Source organism: Mauremys reevesii, linkage group 12, assembly GCF_016161935.1.
Source record: "Mauremys reevesii isolate NIE-2019 linkage group 12, ASM1616193v1, whole genome shotgun sequence".
NCBI classification, from domain to species: domain Eukaryota; kingdom Metazoa; phylum Chordata; order Testudines; family Geoemydidae; genus Mauremys; species Mauremys reevesii.
This window is the reverse complement of record NC_052634.1, coordinates 45,991,408-46,013,212: the sequence shown is the minus strand read 5'-3', so window position 1 is coordinate 46,013,212 and position 21,805 is coordinate 45,991,408. Positions and strand designations below refer to the sequence as shown.

At 51.8% G+C, this 21,805-nt stretch overlaps 3 non-coding genes across 3 annotated transcripts; 2 read left to right on the top strand and 1 right to left on the bottom strand.

The window, feature by feature from the left end:
- The first annotated feature begins 344 nt into the window (after positions 1-344).
- On the top strand, positions 345-417 carry TRNAR-UCG. Its single transcript has one exon. It is a non-coding gene; the product is annotated as a tRNA-Arg (tRNA).
- Positions 418-18,870: 18,453 nt separating this feature from the next.
- LOC120376041 lies at positions 18,871-18,986 on the bottom strand. Its single transcript, XR_005586965.1, has one exon. It is a non-coding gene; the product is annotated as a U5 spliceosomal RNA (small nuclear RNA).
- Positions 18,987-21,640: 2,654 nt separating this feature from the next.
- Positions 21,641-21,805, top strand: LOC120376247. The gene has a single exon (XR_005587151.1). It is a non-coding gene; the product is annotated as a U1 spliceosomal RNA (small nuclear RNA).

Here is a 21,805-nt window from a genome sequence, read left to right as displayed (position 1 = left end):
CCTCCTCCTCAGTGAGACTAAATCTCCTCACCTAGACAGCCGGTCCATCCGCTGCACCCCAATCCCCCATGCCTGAGCCTCCCTGCCAAAGCCCTGCACCTGGCTCCAGAGAATTAAGTCTCATGTGTCACTGGGAACTCGACTTCTTGTGCCCAGAGAGTCTCGGCCCCCCTCAGTAGCTGACCTGAGAAACACAGTGTCTGCAAAAGCAGCAAAGAGTCGTGTGGCATCTTATAGACTAACAGACGTATTGGAGCATGAGTTTTCGTGGGTGAATCCCCCCTTCGTCGGATGCGTCAGTGTCGCCTTTTCCAAAGAAGTGCCAGGAGGGCTTTTTACTGTGTGACCACGTGGCCTAATGGATAAGGCGTCTGACTTCGGATCAGGCGATTGAGGGTTCGAGTCCCTTCGTGGTTGTGCTTGTGCAATTTTACCTTTGAGCTGAACGTCCTGCTCCCTTCAGGGCTGGAACCTCTTCTTGGCCGCTCCGGCCAATGCTCTGGCTTCAGCTAGAGCCCCGGGAAGGAGTTGGGGGGTGGGCGTCACAAAGGCTGGGGCATGAGCCCCAGGTGCTTCCAGTCTCACCTTTGCCCTTCCTGACTTGCCAAAGAAACTGGGCGGCTGCCCAGGCTAGAGTGTGGAGCAGTTTCCTTCTTCCAAGTGTGCGCCTGTCCCTGTGCTGGAGGGGGGTTGCTACATGGAGCCTGGGTGTTTCTCTGCTTCTCGCCAGCTGGGGAAAAGCCTCTTGGGGTAAAATCTCCTGCCCCACTGCCAAAGTGAGCACCTTGAGTGGGAACAGTAAGAGGCGCCACCAGGGGGGACTGGCCCTGCTTTCCTACCATCTTCTGATGTTGGCCACAGAGCATCAGCAGCCGCCCCGCATGCTCCTCTGCGGGTAGCCTTCAGTGGTTGTTTGGCCTGGCAGGGAGCAGGCTGGCTGGGTGTTTTTGTGCCTGTCTGAAGGCCGCACATAGGCATGGTCCTGCCCTCCTCTGGCCCTGCCCTTGGTTGCTCTGTGGCTTTTAAGCCTTCCCTTGGAGCTGTCAGCACCTGCCGCCTCTGCTCCAGGTGCCCAGAGGAGGAGAGGTGCTGGGCTCCAGCCTGGGAAGCCTGGCCCCGGCCCTGCTTCCTTTAAATGCCATGTGGGCAAGAGGAAGAGCTGCAGCTACAGGGACCAAAGTTGTGGACATCAGGTGAAGCAGCAAGAAACCCAACATCAGGTCAACCCGCAGGAATCTCTAGCCAGACGGTTAAGTTCTAGGACCCCAACCTATGGCGCCCAGCTGGACCAGAGACCCATCTCCAATGGGCACCAGTGACCCAGGAGGAGGAGAAAAGAAAATAACCCTAATTCAGCCAGGGAGAGAGTAACAAAGCACATTGAGCTCCAAGGCTTTGCAGCAAACCACCCTACCTGCCACAGGTCCCACTGAGATTTGAACTCAGATACCAGAACTCAAAGTCCTGAGTGCTGCCCATTACACCATGGGACCTGCTGCTGTTCTGTTTTCTAGACCCCTGTGACTCTCAGCTGGCTGGTTTGCTCTCTGCACTTATTGCTTCCCACCAGCGGCTTCCTCTCGTGGGTCTCTCTCTCCTCCTCCAGTGACTGTGGGCCTGCACTACCGGATCCACGGGTCCTGCCCTGAGTCCCTGCATCCCCCTGCTTTGTCTCCATTCCCTGCAGGCCCCAAAAATGTCAGGGGAGGCCGCCCCTCCCTTCACTCGGTGCTTCCGCTCATATCAGCCAACTGCAGCCTCATCTCCTGGAACTCGGGCAGCTGTCGCTTGATCCGGTCGTACAGTCACACGCTGACTGGTTCCCCAGCCTGGATGCTCTTGTGGAAATCCCACAGGCGACACTGCAGGACTTGGCACTGTTGGTTTCTTTAATGTGGTGTTTGCACGACTGCCAGAACAAAGCCGCCAACTCCTCCCTCACCGACTCCCACCAATCCCCCTGGTTGCCATAGAACCCTCTGATGCTTTCCCCTTCTGCCAACAACGCCAGGCCTTGCCCCCTGCTCCTTTATCTTGCAAGCTCTGGATGTTCAGCTTCCAATATCCTCTGCCCTGGGCAAGGGACGGGGCGGCTCCAGGCACCAGCGCAGCAAGCGGCGGGGGGGTGGCCTGCTGGTCGCTGTGAGGGTGGCAGTCAGGCTGCCTGCAGGAGGTCCCCTGGTAATGCGGATTAGGCGGCATGTCTGTGGGAGCTCTGCCAGTGCCCCGGCTGCAGCAGCAATTCGGTGGTGGTACGCTGAAGGCACAGGATTGGCAGACCTCCCGCAGGCATGCTGCCGAATCCACCTTACCAGAGGACCTCCCGCAGGCATGCCACCGAATCCGTGTTACCAGAGGACCTCCCGCAGGCATGCTGCCGAATCTGCCTTACCAGAGGACCTCCCGCAGGCATGCCACCGAATCCGCCTTACCAGAAGACCTCCGGCAGGTGTTGGGATAGATCTGTATTACATTATACACTAATGTTAGATGTGTAGAAAGTGTGACTAGAAAGGAGCAGTGTGACGGTGCTGCCTGTGGGAGCCAGCTGAGGTCACTCAATCAGGGTGAACTGCAAACAAAATGGGGCAGACACACCCCAAACATTGGTGGTTATTCCAGTACTTAGATTTACCAACCAGCACAACACAGCTTCTGTAGCACCTCACTGGTTACTCAGAAGTCCAAACAACGCAGTTCCCAGCCTCCGGCCTCCGTCCAGACACACACATCAGATATGATGATGATTCCTGAAAATCTGATCTCATCATATAAAAGAAAAGGTTCTTCCAATCCCAAAGGATCAGCCACATACCCAGGTCCAATTATAACTTAGATCTTACCCAAAATACACGCTACAGCCAATTCTTATTAACTAAGCTAAAATTTATTAAAAAAGAAAAGAGAGAGAGTGTTGGTTAAAAGATCAATATACAGACAGACTTGAATTCAATTCTTGAGGTTCAGATACACAGCACAGATGAGCTTGTAGTTGCCAAAAGTCCTTTTAGAAATAGTCCATAGATTATAGTCCAATGTCCATATTCAGGGTGACTCCAGTCAGTGACTTGGGATCTCAATCCTTATGGCTTAAGGTTTCCGTCTCTTGAAACCCAAAGCAGTTCTGAGATGAAGCAGGATCATGTCCCAGGCTTCTTATATAGTTCCAGCAGCCTTTCAGCCTGAGAAAACTATAGGTTTAACTCCTTCTCCCAAACATCCTGGCAATTAGCACAGGGTAATTTACCCATTAAACAGTTCAGATCCAGGTTAGCACAACCTTCAAAGAGACACAGAGACAATAATGCTATTTCACTCAAGTATCATAAATATTAATATTCCTTTTCTGATCTTTGAATTAAAACTACAGCAATAGACAAGACTTGTTTGCTGACATCACAAGACCTGAGCAAACATCTCCCCTTCTACCTCTAACAATGCAGACTTGCATTTCAAAGCTCTATTCATTTACAGATCTTCCTAACCAGTCCTTAAGGTTCACCCATGGGTCAGGTCAGTGGGTGAGGTGAGTTAATTAACGCTTTCTGGCCCTGTCATCTTTCAATGAAATATTATATTACATTCATAATGTCACAGGAGGTCAGGAATGGGATGGCAGGGGCTGCGGGTCGGGAGTGAGGGGCACCATCAGAGCTGGAGGGAGCGCAGGGGGCTGCGGGTCGGGAGTGAGGGGCACCGGCAGAGCTGTAAGTCTGGAGGTCAGGACTGGGACAGCAGGGGCTGCGGGTCGGGAGTGAGGGGCACCAGCAGAGCTGTGAGTCTGGAGGTCAGGACTGGAATGGCAGGGGCTGCGGGTCGGGAGTGAGGGGCACCAGCAGAGCTGTGAGTCTGGAGGTCAGGACTGGGATAGCAGGGGCTGCGGGTCGGGAGTGAGGGGCACCAGCAGAGCTGTGAGTCTGCAGGTCAGGACTGGGATAGCAGGGGCTGTGGGTCAGGAGTGAGGGGCACCAGCAGAGCTGTGAGTCTGGAGGTCAGGACTGGCATGGCAGGGGCTGCGGGTCGGGAGTGAGGGGCACCGCCAGAGCTGGAGGAGCGCAGGGGCTGCGGGTCGGGAGTGAGGGGCACCAACAGAGCTGTGAGTCTGGAGGTCAGGACTGGGATGGCAGGGGCTGCGGGTCGGGAGTGAGGGGCACCAGCAGAGCTGTGAGTCTGGAGGTCAGGACTGGGATGGCAGGGGCTGCGGGTCGGGAGTGAGGGGCACCGTCAGAGCTGGAGGAGCGCAGGGGCTGCGGGTCGGGAGTGAGGGGCACCAGCAGAGCTGTGAGTCTGGAGGTCAGGACTGGGATAGCAGGGGCTGCGGGTCGGGAGTGAGGAGCACCAGCAGAGCTGTGAGTCTGGAGGTCAGGACTGGGATGGCAGGGGCTGCGGGTCGGGAGTGAGGGGCACCAGCAGAGCTGTGAGTCTGCAGATCAGGACTGGGATAGCAGGGGCTGTGGGTCAGGAGTGAGGGGCACCAGCAGAGCTGTGAGTCTGGAGGTCAGGACTGGAATGGCAGGGGCTGCGGGTCGGGAGTGAGGGGTACCGTCAGAGCTGGAGGGAGCGCAGGGGGCTGCAGGTCGGGAGTGAGGGGCACCAACAGAGCTGTGAGCCTGGAGGTCAGGACTGGGATGGCAGGGGCTGCGGGTCGGGAGTGAGGGGTACCGTCAGAGCTGGAGGGAGCGCAGGGGGCTGCGGGTCGGGAGTGAGCAGCACCAGCAGAGGTGTGAGTCTGGAGGTCAGGACTGGATAGCAGGGGCTGTGGGTCGGGAGTGAGGGGCACCGTCAGATCTGGAGGGAGCTCAGGGGGCTACGGGTCGGGAGTGAGGGGTGTCACAGAGTCCCCGGGCGATGCTCTGGAACTGCTCCCCACGAAGCCAGGCAGGACTTTGGGTAGCCTCCTCTCCCTTGGAGCAGACTGTCTCCAGGGCAAGAAGCTCACACGGCTTCACCTCCTGGGTCTCTCCTAGGAGCATTCAGCATCCTCTGCCCCTCCGTGCGCTTCCCACAGCGAGTCCGCCCAGGTGGGGTCCTGGGGAAGCCACAGGGTCCTGCCCCCCCACTGCGCAGTCAAACGTGACTCTCAGCCAGCCAGTAACACAGAGGTTTATTTATATGACAGGAACACAGTCCAAAACAGGTCTTGCCGGTACAGACAACAGGACACCCTTTAGTTAGGTCCATCTGGGGCCCCAGGGAGGCCACAGCCCCGTTGGGAGGCCCAAGCCCCATGGGGGCTCCCCTCCATTTCCCAGCCAGAAAACTGCCAACCCCCCTCCAGCCCCTCCTCTCTGGGCTTTGTCTCCTTCCCAGGCCAGGAGGTCACCTGATCTCTTTGTTCTCCCACACCTTTAGCATCCCCTTGCAGGGGGGAAGGGCCTGGCCATTAGTTGCCATGGAGACTTCATCACATGACCCACTCTAGACGAAGTGAGGCAGAGTTTGGGCCAACGTCAGTTTGGAACAGCCCGACTGAGCCCGGCAGTTTTCTCAAAGTATCTGCTGTTGTAACTGCATGTCGTGTGGACGTGCGAACCCCAAAGGTATCAAACATGAAAGACACATAAGGCCAGTTACGGGGACGTTTCCATGGCCAGGCCTGAGGGTTAAGCAGCTGGGATCTAACAGCTGCCTCCTCAAAAGGAAAAGGGGCCTCAGCACCCATAAAAATAACTGGTTGCAAAAATCAATCATCCTGCATCCATCACCACTTTAAATTCTGACCTCTCCTGCCCGATGTGTCTTTGTTTAGCAAACAAGTGAACTGGGGAACTCTGTGGCTGTTACCCTCTAACTCAGGAGAAGGTTACACATCTTGACTCAAGCAATATTCCTCTTGAAAAAAAATTATTTTAAAGTTTATCAAAATAAATTCCATTTGAAATAGAAATAATTACAATCTACGCTGGGGCTCTATTTTCATACATGCTATTTCTCTCCCATGTTCCCCCACTCTAATTCCTTTGGAGTGAGGTTTTACTTTTAAAGATTAGCCACCATTTCCGATATAGTAGGAGGGGCAGGGAGAGAACTAGAAGAAAACCTGAATTATATTGTAACACTGAAAGTTATCACATAATCAGCCTCTTACTTTACACTAATTAACTTCATGTTTAATTTCATTGTCGCTGGTAACAACTTATTCAAAGATTACAAAATATAAACCTATAGGGCAGTTTTCTCTTAATTCCCATTTCCACCCAGTGAGCTTTGTGTGAAATCACATTCTACAATAACCTAGGAGCCTTCCATTTCTGTGAGTTCATTTCGTCCTGGGTCTTCTCCCAAAAGTGTGGGTGGAAGGGCTCTCATGCTAGTGGGTAGGTTGCATCATGAGAAAACCACCTGTGCTCTATTTCCACACTTTCTAATCTTTCAAAGTAGCAGGAGGTGGAGAAGTGATACAAATGCTTAAGACCTAATAGCAAAACTAAGAGACAAAACCACGGAGTCAGGACTCAGCATTCATGTATCCTGCGGTCTGAACTTGGAATCTGATACATTCCCTCATTGGCTACCATCATTTGCCCAGCATGGAACTGCTTCTTGTCCAGCAAGTCAGCCAGATTGGGACCCATAGGCATGGAATGGCTCGGAAGGAATCAGCTGTTTCTCTCTGTGCTTTATGAAACTTTGGATCCAAATGGTAAAAGACAGTTGTTCCCAATTTAATCATGGCGTCCTTTACGAGTGGGACCAATGCCACTTAACTAGGGAACAGCATTCTAAAAATAGTTTACCTGGGCCACAGGTCACCATAGCTTCCATCTCTAGGGTGAAAATCAAAATCTGCAGTTTCTCCCTGAGTTCTTGTCAAATCTTTGACCTTTCTTGGAGTAATTTTACACGTCTCTGGTGTAGAATTCTTCACCAACCACACAACGTATCAATAGCGATAGTGAGGCACAACTCTCCCAAATATGCCCTTTCATTTCTTTAATCTGGTGGCACAGATTTAAATTAGGGACTAAATTCAGGTGCGGTTTAGAATCCTTGTAAAACACCAAATGTCAGGTCTCTATTGAAAACAGGTCTCTTTCTGCAGCTATGTCACATTCAACACGGATTTCATTTTCTGCATATTTGCAGCATCTCCCAGGGGTGAGCAGAACAGAGACATCACTTCCATTTTCCCCATCCCTACCTAGATAGGAATTGCATTTCCCAAATAATAGGCAACACGCACCTGATTAGGAAGGCGATATCTTCAGGAGTCACCTCCTGCAGGGCCTGGGCCACAACTGCTTTGGAAGCCCAATGCAGGGGTATCGTGCTTAGTTCCAAGCCATTTGCTAGGGACTCGTTTTCCCAGCCCTTTAGAAAAAATACTGACCTAACGAGCTGAACAACAGGGGGATTGGGACGGTGATGGGGAATAAAGAACAGGGAGCTGCAAAAGGCAGAAGCAGGCAACTCATCTAGGGGAGCTGAGAGACCACAGTGAACATGGTGCAAAGGTCGCTCGGTGGGAATTTGCAATTGTGATTTTTTAAAAAACAATCTTTGTCCAGCCGGAATCAAGGTATTTCTTACAATTCTCTCATATGTGGATTTTCTTATGTCTAACAAGGTGTGAGCTCCGATTGAAGCTTTTCCCGCACTCAGAGCACGTGTAGGACGTCTCTCCACTGTGGATTCTCTGATGAGAGATGAGGGCTGAGCTATAACTGAAGCGTTCCCCACACTCAGAGCATGTGTAGGGCACCTACCCGTGTGGATTCTCTGATGTGTGATCAGGGCAGAGCTCTGCTTAAAACTCTTCCCACACTGAGCGCATGTGTAGGGCGTCTCTGCTATGTGGATTGTCCAATGTCTGATAAGGTTGGAGCTCTGACTGAAGCTTTTCCCGCACTCAGAGCACATGTAGGGCTTCTCCCCTGTGAATTCTCTGATGTGTGAGAAGGTCTGAGCTCCATTGAAGCTGTTCCCACACTCATGGCACATGTAGTGTGTCTCTTCCAAGTTGATGCTCTCGCGTGTAATAAGGTCTGAGTGGCTACTGAAGTTTTCCTCTGGCCTCTGCTGAGTCTCACAGGCTTTTGTTCTTTCTGGGAGTGCACAACTCCTGGAAACATTCCCTTTGGATCTTTCTGATAACGTCCCATGTGCTTCTACTTGCTCACATCTTCCTGCTGGGGTGTCTCCTCGTTCTCACTTGCCATCCCACCACCTGATGGGAGACAAAGAGAATCCAGACATAGGTCACTCCCTGTGCCGGAGAGAAAGGAATCTCAGAGAGAGGAATGGAAAAAGGTGTGAACAAACCAAAATATGTGTGGGAGAGATCAAACCTATCAGGAGCTGATTTTCCCCAAACCCTTCCCCAGAGCAGAGAGAGGAAGGGATCAGTTCTGGGTGTGCATCTCACCAGAACTCTCAGGGGAAAGTGAGATTGGGGAGGGACCTGCAGCCAACTGTCAGTCAGGATAGGTGGGAAGCCATGAGTGACATCTGCCTAATGATTCCACATCTGCAGGGAACAGTTCTGAACTTGGAGCGCTTACAACTTGGAGAGTCTTTGTAGGGCATCCCAAAGGTTTCCTGTCTTCACAGACAGTTGTTGAGATGGTTCACCCAATTCCTCACCTGTGCACACAGCTCTCGGGAGCACTTTTTTCTAGAGCCATAGAGGTCTGAGACCCACGGCTGTTCCCCTCACTCCAGCTGCGAGATCACATCAGGTTTGGAAACTGGAAACCCTGAGAAGGGAAAGAAAAAAAGGAAGGTCCATGGAATTTGTGGGATACTTGTCACAAGGAATATTCCATGGTTTTAACCCCAGCTCATTTTTAAGACGTAACACCCCAAGGCCGGCTTCCTTGGCTCAAAGTGGCAGAAGAGTTATTATTATAACTCATATTCATGACCTTAGTGCCTAAGAGCCAATGAACCATGGGCCCCTGTTGTGCTAGGCACAGCACAAACCCAGAATAGAAGATGGCCCATGCCCTGAAGAATTTACAGTCTAAATAGACAAGACAGACACAGATGAGGGAAGAGGTGGAACCCGCCAGCAGAGTGAACTATGTGACGGCAGAGGGACAGATCTGATGAACACAGGTATAGAACTTGAGACTATTGTATTTAATGTTATGACTGGGGCCAGTGTTTTCCGGAAATTGCTGCTATTACTGCATTTCCCCCTGAAATTACTCTTCATTTCTGGAATCACCCTTCGTATCCAGAATAGCTGAACAGAAGGTGGTTGGGGATGCAGGGTCACAAACCCCACATTTCTGCCTGGAGACCCCTGACTCCTCCCCAGGGCACGGGGCAGAGGCTGGGGGCTGGCTGCTTTTGAGACTTGCTGCCAATTTCTTCCCTCCTCATACAAGTCTGGGCTCAGAAAAAACACTGGAGCTTCCCCTTGGGAGACGGGGCACTTGGCAGTGGGACGCTGGGCACCCTCATTGTGCTGCAGTGCAGACGGCATCAACAGCACCTCTCCCCTGCTCCTCTCCCCTGCACACAGCTGGTTCATGTCCCATCTCCCCAGCACACAGCCGGCTCCAGGCTCTCAATGCCCAGTGTCTGGGCCTCATCTCCCCCCCACAGCTGGCGTAAAGGATTATATATTGCTCATGCTTGGCAATTACTCTGTTTTCGCTGCCAGCAAACACTGGCCCTACTTATGACTGTTATCTGTATCTTTGAGCCAGCCCTTGAAAGCACGAATACGTCACAGACTGTGGTGCTGAGATGGGCCAGATGATACCGGGGAGGCTGAGGGATGGGGGGTGGGTTTCCTGTGCAATCTGGTGTCACTAAGGCTGGATCTCAAGGCTGGTTATGCAGAACTCCATCTTCTGAAGCTTTGCCCCGCACAGAAAGGGGCAGTGACTGATTTTACCTCTTTCGGGAGACTGAAGATGACAGACTTTTTGGGGAGAAACAGTTGAGTTTGAGCTGACTGAGAAGGGCCTTTTTGGGCTACAAACTGACATGACCTGAGAACCCAGACGTAAGCTTTTAAAGAAGGTTTTTAATACACTTTGGAATGATCGGGGATTCCCAAGAGGACTGATGGTAAATAAACATTTAGATGCTTTTCTTGCTTTATATCTTTTCCCCATAAGGCACAATGCCACTGTCATGGATCCACAGGATCTGTGCAATGCCCTGGCTTTTAAACTGTCCTTGGGAGGTGCCCCTTGAGTGCACTACACCCCCAAGGGCTCCCACTCTTCCACAAGGACAGGCCATGTAGCTTCAGCACCTGAGACTGAGCCTCTGGCTTCAACACTCCTATTTCAACCTGTGAGCTCTGCCAGCAGGTCCAGCCGAACTACACTCCTGTTCAGTGACTGTTCCTCAGTCAATGCACAGAGCACGTTTGTGCTGTGACACTGGGCAGACTTTTAAAACATAGCAGGGTTCATTAGTCAACTGAAATACAGCACTAATAGTCTTTATATTAGCAAAGAGAAGCAAATACGACGATACAGTCCATACTGGCCAATGCCCTTGAGCCAGGCTGCTGTAGAAAACAGTTTGGTTTCCTTTCACTTTGCCTGCCCGTTTGTCTTCGCTCCGGTAGAGCTCCCTGCATCTGCAAACCCAGTTCTTCCTGCTCCCAAGCACATCATGAGTCCATGTGTGCTTCACTCAGCCAAGCTGAGATCCTCCCATGGACAGGTGACAATTATTCCCTTGTCTCTGTCGGGTATTCCATTGATGTAGGTTGGTCCCAGCCTGTCCTTAATGACCCATTCATATCACCCCGTGACAGCTCCGTGACAAAACACCTCATGTCTCCTCCTCTTTATAATCATGGCAATACCAACCACAGAGGGAAACTGAGGTGTGTATTGGCATCACCAAAATTCCCACCTCTATCACACACACACACTGCTCACAGCCCTTGGAGAGAAAGCAAAGCACGGGAACTGGAGGTTAGTCCAGTGAACACAGTGGAGGACAAGCTGCAATCCTCACACCCTGGTCAAACAGGAGAGGCATGTGGGTCCCCACCCATAGAGAGGGGCTGGCTAGAGGCCTGATACCCGAGAGGCCATTCCTTGAGCAGACCATGGAGGCAGGTCAAAGGCTTCGCTACCCCAGAACTGTGGCATCGCAAAAGCACATTTTGGGGAATTAGGAAATCTAGTGACTCAGGTGTAATGGGAGGGAGAATTAAACTCCCCCAGTGTGTGGAGAAGGCTGGGGAATTAAGCACTAAAATTCAGGAGCAACAGCCCCTAATTCTTCCGAAAAGAAGGAAGTTTGGGGTGGGCTTTAGCAATTAGGTTGCACCACATTCATAGATTGGAATTATTAATTAATAGGTGATGTAAATCATGAGTATTAATGCTTGATGCTTATGGACTTCCCAAAGGCCACGTATGGGTTGGGGCAGCTATTGACATTCTTGTAGTCAGAGAAAAGGAGCAGCTATGGTATATAGCCATCCTATTACCATAAGGAAGTGGATAAAATACCTCTCCTAGTTACCAGGTTTTCATTTTGTCGGGTCACTGAGACAGTGTAAACTGAAGCAGGGCTCCCTTCTGATGGGCTCCCTTGCCCGTCGATCTTTCTTTCCAATGGTGTCCGTATCTTGTAAGTATGCACAGGGCAAAACCCTCTTTACTGTACTGATCTTAGTTTAATCGTTACGTGTATTGAGCCTGGCCTATGATTTCAGTTATAACTGTCTGGATTAAATCACGTTTCTGTGCGTTTCACCAAATTCCATCTTCTCAATTAACTCTGAGTAGCCCTGTACAAGGGCAAGTTGTGCCCCAACCTGTAATCTTATAAGTGTAAAAACTGTACAGGCTACACCACCGCCCTGTGACATCATCAACCAAGCGCCCATTGGTGCCAGGGAAGTGGCCCTGGTGTGGGAGGGAGGATGCAGCAAGGACTCAGGGTCGGAGGCCGGGGTCACTGTGCATTGAGATGGGGAGGTCATATGGGGAGGGGGGTAATGAGTGGGAGAGGGAGGTCAAGAGTTATAATAATAATAATATTGGGGGGGAATGTATAATGAAGTGAAACTGAACAGAAAGAAAACTGGAGTGGAGGCTCTAAAGCAACAAGGCTTGGGTAGGGATTTGGGGTAAAAGGTCTGGGATCCCCCAGAGCTCTGGATCCCCAAACCTCTCCTTCCTCCCACTGACCCACAAAGCCCTCTTCCCGGGTGCCCTTCCTCCACACTCCCCTCCCCTTCTTCCCACTACTCTCAGCCGGCACCACCTCTGGCCACCTTGGGAACTTCTTGTGTTCCCTCCTCGTCTCTCACTACCTCCTCCCTCCCTGCTGCTTCTTAGTTCTAACCCTGCACACCCCCTCCCCATGTCCTGGCACCCCAGAATTATCTACTCCTCCCTTCTCCTCCCCTCCCATAGCTCTGTTCTCCCTTCACCTGTGGGGTCCTGAATGGCAACATTATACACTCTCCTATCAAAAGAGGAGCTCACCTGACTGTCACACAAGCCATGAATGAGTCATACACCTATTTACTCAATTTAGAATTCTACAGGAGGCGTATTTTCCTCCTAAAATGAGGAAACGGCATGAAAGCTACAGTTATTAATGTAGTTCTTAAGGTATCCTATAAGGATACATTAAATGCAATTTTCAAATGACTGTTGGCACCAAAAAGGCAAATGTCCAAAAATTATTCTAGTGGGTGGGAGATAAGGCAAAAAAAGGAGGGCAAGGGAACTTGTCAAAACTTGTATGACAAATAAAAAGGTATAAAGTTATCACTGCTCAGGTTTTTTAGAGCCCCCACAGCTTCTAATAACCAAGGGGACAGGACTCCTCACCCAGCGAGGTCACCGTCTCATAGTTCTCCTGCATGACATCCCTGTACAGGGCTCTCTGAGCAGGGTCCAGCAGAGACCCCTCTCTCCTGGAGAAATACACAGCCACCTCCTCGAAGGTCACCGGCCCCTGAAAGAGTGAGAGTCCCACACTCAGTACCTGCTGCCCCCGTCACAACCCCACCACTCATGGGGGAGAGGAGCCAATCAAAGGGAAGCTCTGGCTGGCTCACAGGCAGGAGTCCCACCTCCACCCCATTCACAGCATCCAGGAAATGCCAGGGTGAGGGGACGAAGCGAGAGCCCCTTGTCTCTCCCAGCAGATCCATCACCCCGCAACTAGCCACAGACGGACACAGGGGATGGAGCCCCTAGCAGGGCGCAGGGAGAGCTCGCTGGCAGGGAGCCCAGCGCTGTTCTCATTGTGAAGAGCAGGACAGGACCAGACTTAGTGGGGGGCAGACGACATGACGGTCCAGGGGGGCCTTGCTGAGGGGGTTCCTCCAGCAGGGGTGTCCTGTCTCTCCTCCCCCCACTTCTCTTCAGCTGTCTGCCCCTGCAGCTCTTCCTGCAGCCATGCCCCCTCCCCCACTGGGAGCTGCCCCGGCCAAGCTGCTCCCAGGAGCCTCCTGTGTGCCGTGCAGCGGGGAGGGGGTTTGCTGATGTCAGGGAGGCCCCACCCTCCTGCCTCTGTGCCCAGTCTCTGCTGAGCTGAGGGGGGGGGGGGACAAGATTCTGTGCTGCTGCCTCTGGGTCAGGAGTGGGAGCTGCTGGCCCCTGCTGCCGTGTGAACGAGCCTTCGGACTAGTGAGTGTCGCTGGGCTGGAAGCGACAGCGGGCTGTGACTCACCCCCCACCCCCACACACTCACCCCACAATAGACACTTCAATTACTGTTATTACTTCTTTTTACTTCCTGTCAAAATGTGCAAAGTGCACATAGTCTCTGTAATTTTATTCTTTCACATTTGGTCAGGATGACAGTGCTGGTATTTTAGCTTTCTAACTGGTCTGTGCATTTCAAAATTTTATTTCTGTCTTATGCTTAAATTCAATTCTTTGAGTAATGAGTTCTAAAATGCCTCACCTGTCCTGGCTGGAGTAATTATCATTATTACTGTTATTACCGTATTGTGCTTTGTCATTCATTATTTAAAATGGTACAGTCAAATAACAGACTCTACATTTTGCATGTACTTACCTTAGCAGGGCTCATTTAAAAAAAAATTAGCTAAACTCAAAACTTTAGACACTGTGCAGATGAAGATCACTTATCTTCAGATTGTATTTTAAATCTGTCTGTAAAGTAACTTACAATGTCTATGAAAATAAATACAGTTCCAAGTATGATACTAATAGCAATGATGGAGTGAAATGTTAGTGAGTCACCTACATGATAGTGACCAGTTAACACAAATGCCGAAATAACTAGAGAAATAAATTCCCATTCGTAAAACAGAAAAAAAACTTGAATCCCCTATGTAAACTAAGTAAATATGTTTTCAGTGGAATGAAAAACAATTGACTAAAATAGAGGAGATAATGGCAGTAACATGGAGCGTGTCTCTTAGAGAACGTAAGCAGATTTTATTTATTTTTATTTATCTCTACTAAAGATGGGGTAAAAAGTATCAACCTTGTGTTTCTGATACCTGCATTAAAGCTCCAGAACTGATACCTCAAGGCTTGGGATAGGGAATATCTTGCTGTATTGTCTCCTGATTGTTCTAAATTTACTTTTAAATTTAATATGTGGCTGTATTAAGATTATGGGAAAAGAGGTACCAAGTGGTAACAGGGTGAACAATTAGCAGGAAGATTAATTTTAAATAAAAAATTTTTTGTAAAGGCACCTCTGTTTCCAAATGTGCCTTAACCACAGGATACAGGTTGTGTGTCAATGCTAATGAGCTATAATCAGAATCACATTATAAAAAGGGGGTGCCCAGAGCAGGAAAATTGAGCTCCCTGTGGGAAATTCCAGCAGGAACCATCCCTCTACTGATGATCAATCCATGAGAGACACCTCAGACCCTAATACTATTGAACAGGATGTGAGTAGAACTAGAGTTGTAACTTTTGCACAGGCCTTTATAGAATATCTATATGCCTTGGGTTTTCATAACCTTAACTGTAACCTCAATAAAACTTGTAAACCCGACTAGACCTTGTACCTGTGAATGTCTGTGTGGTCACTCCCCTTGGTCTGTGTGTGTTCCTAGAGACTGTACATTTGAAGCAAGTAGCAGAGGCGACTTTCACTCTGTTAAGCTTGAAACTGTCGCCACCAGAGCCGACCAGCGCGGTGTAATGCCACATTACAAACTGCACTTTAAATAAAAGGCTGCACAATACACCACACACCAGGCCACCCTCACTTCTGCGCTGCTGCTGCTGGCGGTGGCATGGCCTTCAGAGCTGGGCGCTCGGCCAGCACCCGCCGCTATCAGGCCGCCCTGCCAGTGCTGAATTTGTGCCATGGCTGAGCTCTGGCACCTCTTTCAATACAAATTAAGCACTAGACGGAGGCACCGGGGCCTGGACGTGACGGTGGGGAGCCCGTGAGGGCCAGGGGGGATGGGGGGCACCAAAATACAAGTTCACCCAGGGTGCCATTTTCTCTAAGGCCAGCCCTGGAGCTGGGTATGGGGGAGGGGCATATCCCCTAAGGCCGTGGTTCTCAAGCAGGGGTCCCTGGACCTCTGGGGGGCTGCGAGCTGGTTTCAGGGGCTCCTCCAAACAGGGCCAGTGTTAGACTCGCTTGGGCCCAGGGCAGAAAGCCCAAACCTCCCTGCCTGGGGCCATGAGCCCTGCCACCAGGGGCTGAAGCCAAAGCTGGAGCAATTAGCTCTGTGAGAGGCCCTGTCACATGGGGCCCCAGGCAATGCCCCTGTTTGCTACCCCCTAACACCAGCCCTGGCTTTTCTGTGCAGAAAACCAGGCGTATGCAGGGCAGTGGGGGTTTTATAACATGTTGAGGGGCCTCAGAAAGAAAACAGTTGCGAACCCCTGACTAAGCCTCATTGGTGGGTGCCCCTCTACATCTCACAGCAGCCGCTGGTTAGTCGGGTGAGGCTCCAGCCCTGGGATTCTGCTCCCTTTATCTAGCCCCACCTAGGTGTGTTCTTTGCTCTTCCACAAATCAGAGCATTTCCACCTTCTAACCTCATGGGTCTGTTCCTAGAATGGAAGCCACATATTACCCAGATCCCAACAGGTTTGCTACACCGTGGCTTCCTCCCATTCTCCACCCTGTGAATTTCCTGCCCCGCTCCAACCTCTAAACCAGACTGCCCAAGCCTCCCTCCTCCTGTGTATCTGCTGTCACTCTCCCTCCAGCAGGAACCCACCAATAACCCCCAATAATCCCTACCTGAACGGGATCCTCTGCAGCCATTTCCCTTCCCTGTCCCATGGGAGGATGGGATGAACCGGAGCGAGACGTGGGCATCATTCTGCAGCCTGGCAGGGTGAGAAGGGCAGTTGTGGAGGTTTCAGAACAGGCTTTAGTTCATTTCACATCACAATTCCCCCAGGCCCTTTCCCTGCAGACAGACATCCTAGACTCTGCCATGCTGGGAAATGCTCGATCTCTTTATTACAGTGTAGACCTGACCCCTCCTGCCAGGGGTAAATCCACAGACGTTTTTCAGCCTCTGCAGTAATAAAGTCTCTGAACAAAATGCTAGAAAGGAGCAGAACCAAAGGGGCTGGTCAGGCTCCATAGGGGACACTGGTTCCTCCTTCCCCACCGGTGACCCAGCCATGCCCTGTGGCTGGCAGAGAGCGGCCACCCCATCTCCACCCCAGAGGGAACTGTGTCTCAGGGCTCCCCCAAACAGCACCCAGGAACCCCCATCCCCTTTGGGGAATGACTCAGGGCAACAATTTCCCACCCCAACAAAGACGAATTGCTGCTGATGAAATGGGGGGTGGGGCGAAGCCCCCCAAATATGAGGAGAATTTAAATTGACATTTGAAAATTATAGAAAAAAAATCAGGAAAAATAAGAGACTAGAGAGTCAACAATTTTAGGAAAAACGAGGGAATCTCCTTGGGTTTGACGGTCCTGTGTGGTGAGGGGAGAGAAAAAGGGGAGAACTAGAGAGACTTGTTACCAGTGCTGGGGAGGGAAGTGGCACAGACAGGAGAAGGATGCAGGTATCTCCCTCCCAACTCACACACACTCTCCCCCTGGACTTTCCCGGCTGCAGAGAGACCGTTCAACCCCCACCTGCCCCACTGCCCCTCCCCCGCCTGCAGCGCCGGCTTCTTTTCCACAGGCCCTGTACTTCTAGGTATCTTTGTCACACGTTCCTCCTTGTAAGCAAAGCTCAGCTCCGAACCTTTACTTGGGTCTCTCTGTGTTCTTGGTTTTCCCTGGTCTTTTGCAGCTGATCTGCTCTCTAGTCTGTTTTTGGGGGGCTTGGACCGGTGCCTTCCTTGGCTCTATGGGGACCTGCCTGCCTGCCTGCCTGCTCTGCTTCTTTCCCTGCTTGTAGCTTCTTGCCCGGCCCTTCTTCTCGGGCTCTTCCTCCTTTGACGGGAGGACGGCCTGTCCAAAATGCCTGTCCCACCTGCTCTCCTCGTCCAACAGGCAGCCTCGCCCCCTGCCCTGGGGCCGCTTTGGCTTTCGCTGTCTGTTCCTGTCTCTTGGTGGCCACCCTGTCTGTGCTACGGAGACTAGGCTGTCACAACCCCATGCTGGAGGAGGGCTTTCCGTTGCTTGAGGCCCACCCACCGCCTCCCTGAATGCCCTTTAGCTACGCTGCGGGTTAGGGCGGCGTGGCCGTGTCGCCCAGGAGCGGGTTTTCCCTTTTGCACACCTCTGACGGACGGAGCTGTTTTGACTTAACTGTTCAGCACGCACCGACCCTCAGGCCTGGGCTGCACGGGGAACGTAAATCGGCGCGGCTACATCAGTCCGCGCCTTGGTCGGAAGAATTCTTCCGTCGACCTAGCTCCCGCCTTTCGGGGAGGTGGATGGCCGGCACCAACGAGGAAAACCCTCTCCAGGACCCTTCTCCGGGAACAGTGCCCTTCCGTTTGGGGAGATTATGCTGCTTTAAAAAAGAGAAATTGTTTAACTGCCTTTCTCTGAGGCAAGGTTGACTTTGTATTGCTTCCCTCGTGGCTCCTTATAGCAGTTGTGTTCTGAAATCTTTAGGGTTTGACTTCATTTATGATGAAATCTTGCTGTAACTTTATTCTAATTTTCAATGAGTAACTAGACCTGAGCTGTTTGGTGTGTTAGTGGAGGATTGTTTAAAAACCTGGGATTCCACTTTCTGCAGCCTTTCCATTACATTTCCTCTGAAAGCCCACCGAAAGCCTCCACTTCCCACATAACTCTCTCAAACCTGCAGTCATCAGGCATACAGAAGATGCTTACAGTTTCACTCCATACGAGTCCAGTTCCTTGCTGTTTCCTGTCTAACCACTGCACACATATGGTATCCCCTCCCTACCCGGAGCTGCTTCCTGGCTTTTGCGCTCAGGACAGGAAAACGAGAATGGAGAAGTAAGCTGTGCAGGGAACTCTTCCTCAGCTCGCACTCCACCCCCCAAGGGCCTTTCGAGGTCTTCTACGGACTTCAGGTTTCATTTGATTTCCAAGGTTTATGGGCTCATTAATTAGCCATCTCTCCTAATGCAGGGATCCTACGGGTCAGACCAAAGATCGATGGCCCAAAAGAGCTAAGAAACAGAAATAAAGGTGAGAGCTAGGCTTTACATTCAGATGAGCATCCAGAATCTGACTGTGCCCTGGCATGTTCAACGCTGCCAAAAAGAAGGAGCTCGTCAGGTCCCTCTGCTAGCACCCAAATCTGGTGGCTAGTCGGTCTGCTGGGAAATAAGGAAAAGGAAAAGAATTAAAGGAGTCAGGCAATACAAGGAAATGAAAAGGTTTGTTGAACGGGTTCTGTCTGATTGACTGTCTTCCCAGCTACCCGTCCAAGTTAAAGACCTAGCCCAGTATTCTGTCTGCTGACAGCAGCCAATGCCAGGTATCCCCTACTATACTTTTTTCATACTATAGAAAAGCTTCAGCCAGTGACACCAGCTCAGGGAGCACTCTTCTGTTTTTCTCACAGCAGGCAACAGCCTTGCCAAAGCAAAGCCTTAAAAAATTGGGTACAAACTCATCAACATTCCTCTCCACGGAAATCTTTAGTAAAAGGCGAAAGATTTATATGAACTGAAGAGAAAGCAGAGCATGTAGAACTCGTGGCAGAGGCGCTGCCGGGGCAACCACCTACGCTCCCAAAAGTCAGGGTGACTACTCTCCCAGCCCGCTACACCGCTAGCTTTCAGAGGAAATGGAATTGAACCGATTGGCAGCCCGAGTTGGATCATCGAAACCGGGGACACAGGGAGCAAAACCAGCCCCTCGACCAGGGACTCGCTTCGCTGCACGCAATGCACTGTGGCTATGCAAATAAGATGCTCCGGCCGTCTCCGGCGCTCAAAGGAGTCTTTTCTCCGGGCTGCCTCTGCTCCTTCCCCGGCTGGGCGGAGATTGGGATGGGGCAGCTGCTCTCCTGAGACAGTCCCGCTGATGCCCAGGCGCATGGAGGACGGAGCCGGACGAGAAGCCAGAGGGCACTTGGCCCACAGCTAAAACCCGGAGCAAACGCACACACTTTGCAAAGGAACAGGAGCCGGGATCTCGCACATGAGATTCTATCTGCCGGCCGGGGTGCGACCCCGCGTTGTACCTGCCGCTTGGTCTGCCTCTGCTGCAAAGTAGCTCGCCTCGCTCAGATCCTTGGGGTTCGCTGAGCTGCAGCTCACCTTGATACACGGGAACAGCTTCAAATCATGGAATATCAGGGTTGGAAGGGACCTCAGGAGGTCATCTAGTCCAACCCAATCCCCAACTAAATCATCCCAGCCAGGGCTTTGTCAAGGCTGACCTTAAAACCTCTCAGGAAGGAGATTCCACCACCTCCCTAGGGAACCCATTCCAGTGCTTCACCACCCTCCTAGTGGAAAAGGGTTTTCCTAAGATCCAACCTAAACCTTCCCCACTGCAACTTGGGACCATTGCTCCTCGTTCTGTCATCTGGTGCCACTGAGAACAGTCTAGATCCATCCTCTTTGGAACCCCCTTTCAGGTAGTTGAAAGCAGCGATCAACTCCCCCCTCATTCTTCTCTTCTGCAGACTAAACAATCCCAGTTCCCTCAGCCTCTCCTCATAAATCATGTCTTCCAGCCCCCTAATCACTTTTGTTGCCCTATGCTGGACTCTTTTCAGTTTTTCCACATCCTTCTTGCAGTGTGGGGCCCAAAACCGGACACGGTACTCCAGATGAGGCCTCACCAACGTCGAAGAGAAGGGAACGACCACATCCCTCGATCTGCTGGCAATGCCCCTATGTATACAGTCCAAAATGCCGTTAGCCTTCTTGGCAACAAGGGCACGCTGTCGACTCATATCCAGCTTCTCTTCCACTGTAACCTCTAGGTCCTTTTCTGCAGAACTGCTGCCTAGCCATTCGGTCCCTAGTCTGGAGCAGTGCACGGGATTCTTCCGTCCTAAGTGCAGGACTGGGCACTTGTCCTTGTTGAACCTCATCAGGTTTCTTTCAGCCCAATCCTCCAATTTGTCTAGGTCCCTCTGTAGCCTAGCCGTACCCTCCAGCGTATCGACCGCTCCTCCCAGTTTAGCGTCATCTGCAAACTTGCTGAGAGTGCAGTCCACGCCATCCTCCAGATCCTTAACGAAGATATTGTACACAACCGGCCCCAGGACCAAGCCTTGGGGCACGCCGCTTGAGACCGGCTGCCAATTAGACGTGGAGCCATTGATCACTACCCGTTGAGCCCGAGGACCTAGCCAGCTTATAGTCCACCTTATAGTCCATTCATCCAGCCCAAACTTCTTGAACTTGCCGACAAGAATACTGTGGGAGACCGTATCAAAAACTTTGCTAAAGTCAAGGAAGAACACATCCATTGCTTTTCCCTCATCCACAGACCCAGTTCTCTCCTCACAGAAGGCAATTAGGTTAGTCAGGCGTGACTTGCCCTTGCTGAATCCATGCTGACCGCTCCTGATCACTTGCCTCTCCTCTAAGTGCTTCAGAATTGATTCCTTGAGGACCTGCTCCATGATTTTTCCAGGGAGTGAGGTGAGGCTGACTGGCCTGTAGTTCCCCGGATCCTCCTTCTTTCTTCCCTCTTTTAAAGATGGGCACTCCTGCGTGCCTGAGCGATATTTTTATACTCCTCCCTGGTCATTTGTCCAATCTTCCACTTCTTCAAACGGCGCTGCCTGCCAGTGCACTCAGCCTCACTTGGCAGGTTACAAAAGGGATCGAATGGCCGTCCAGTTTCTGGAGAGTGGCTGACAACGCCCGACTTCTGCCCTGAGGAGAAACTGACGTGAGACAAGGCAGGGGAGGTCATTCTTGTATTGGAGCAACTTCCGGAGGGGGGAGAGAGAGAGGGAGAGAGCGAGAGAGAGAGAAGCAAAATGCAAGCTGCACTCTTTCCCCAGCAGCAGGTGGGCCACGTCGTCTCTCTGATGGCCTGGCTTCCCGGGACGGGACCCGGCTACCACTAGAGGGCAGGCCAGAGCGGCGGCCGGGGCGGGCAGGGGGAGGGGCCCTAGCGGAGGGGTGGAGCCGCGTGAGCGGGTATGCAGATCTGTGTGCGAGCAGAGCATTGTGGGAGCGGACGCAGGCTGCCAGGCAGGGCCCGACTTTGGCACCGGGAGCTCAGCGTGGAGAAGGGAGGGCTCCGGGGGACGCGTCGGGGCAGCTGTCGGCAGTGGGGGCCGGTGGGGGCGAGGCCAGTGGTCGGTCCGCCCCGTGTGTTATAAGTGCGGGGTGAGCGAGGGCGGGCGGCGGCCGGGCAGCAGGAACTCATACTTACCTGGCAGAGAAGATACCATGATCACGAAGGTGGTTTTCCCAGAGTGAGGTTCATCCATTGTACTGCGGGTGTGCTGACCCCTGCGATTTCCCCAAATGTGGGAAACTCAACTGCATAATTTGTGGTAGTGGGGGACTGGTGTTCACACTTTCCCCTA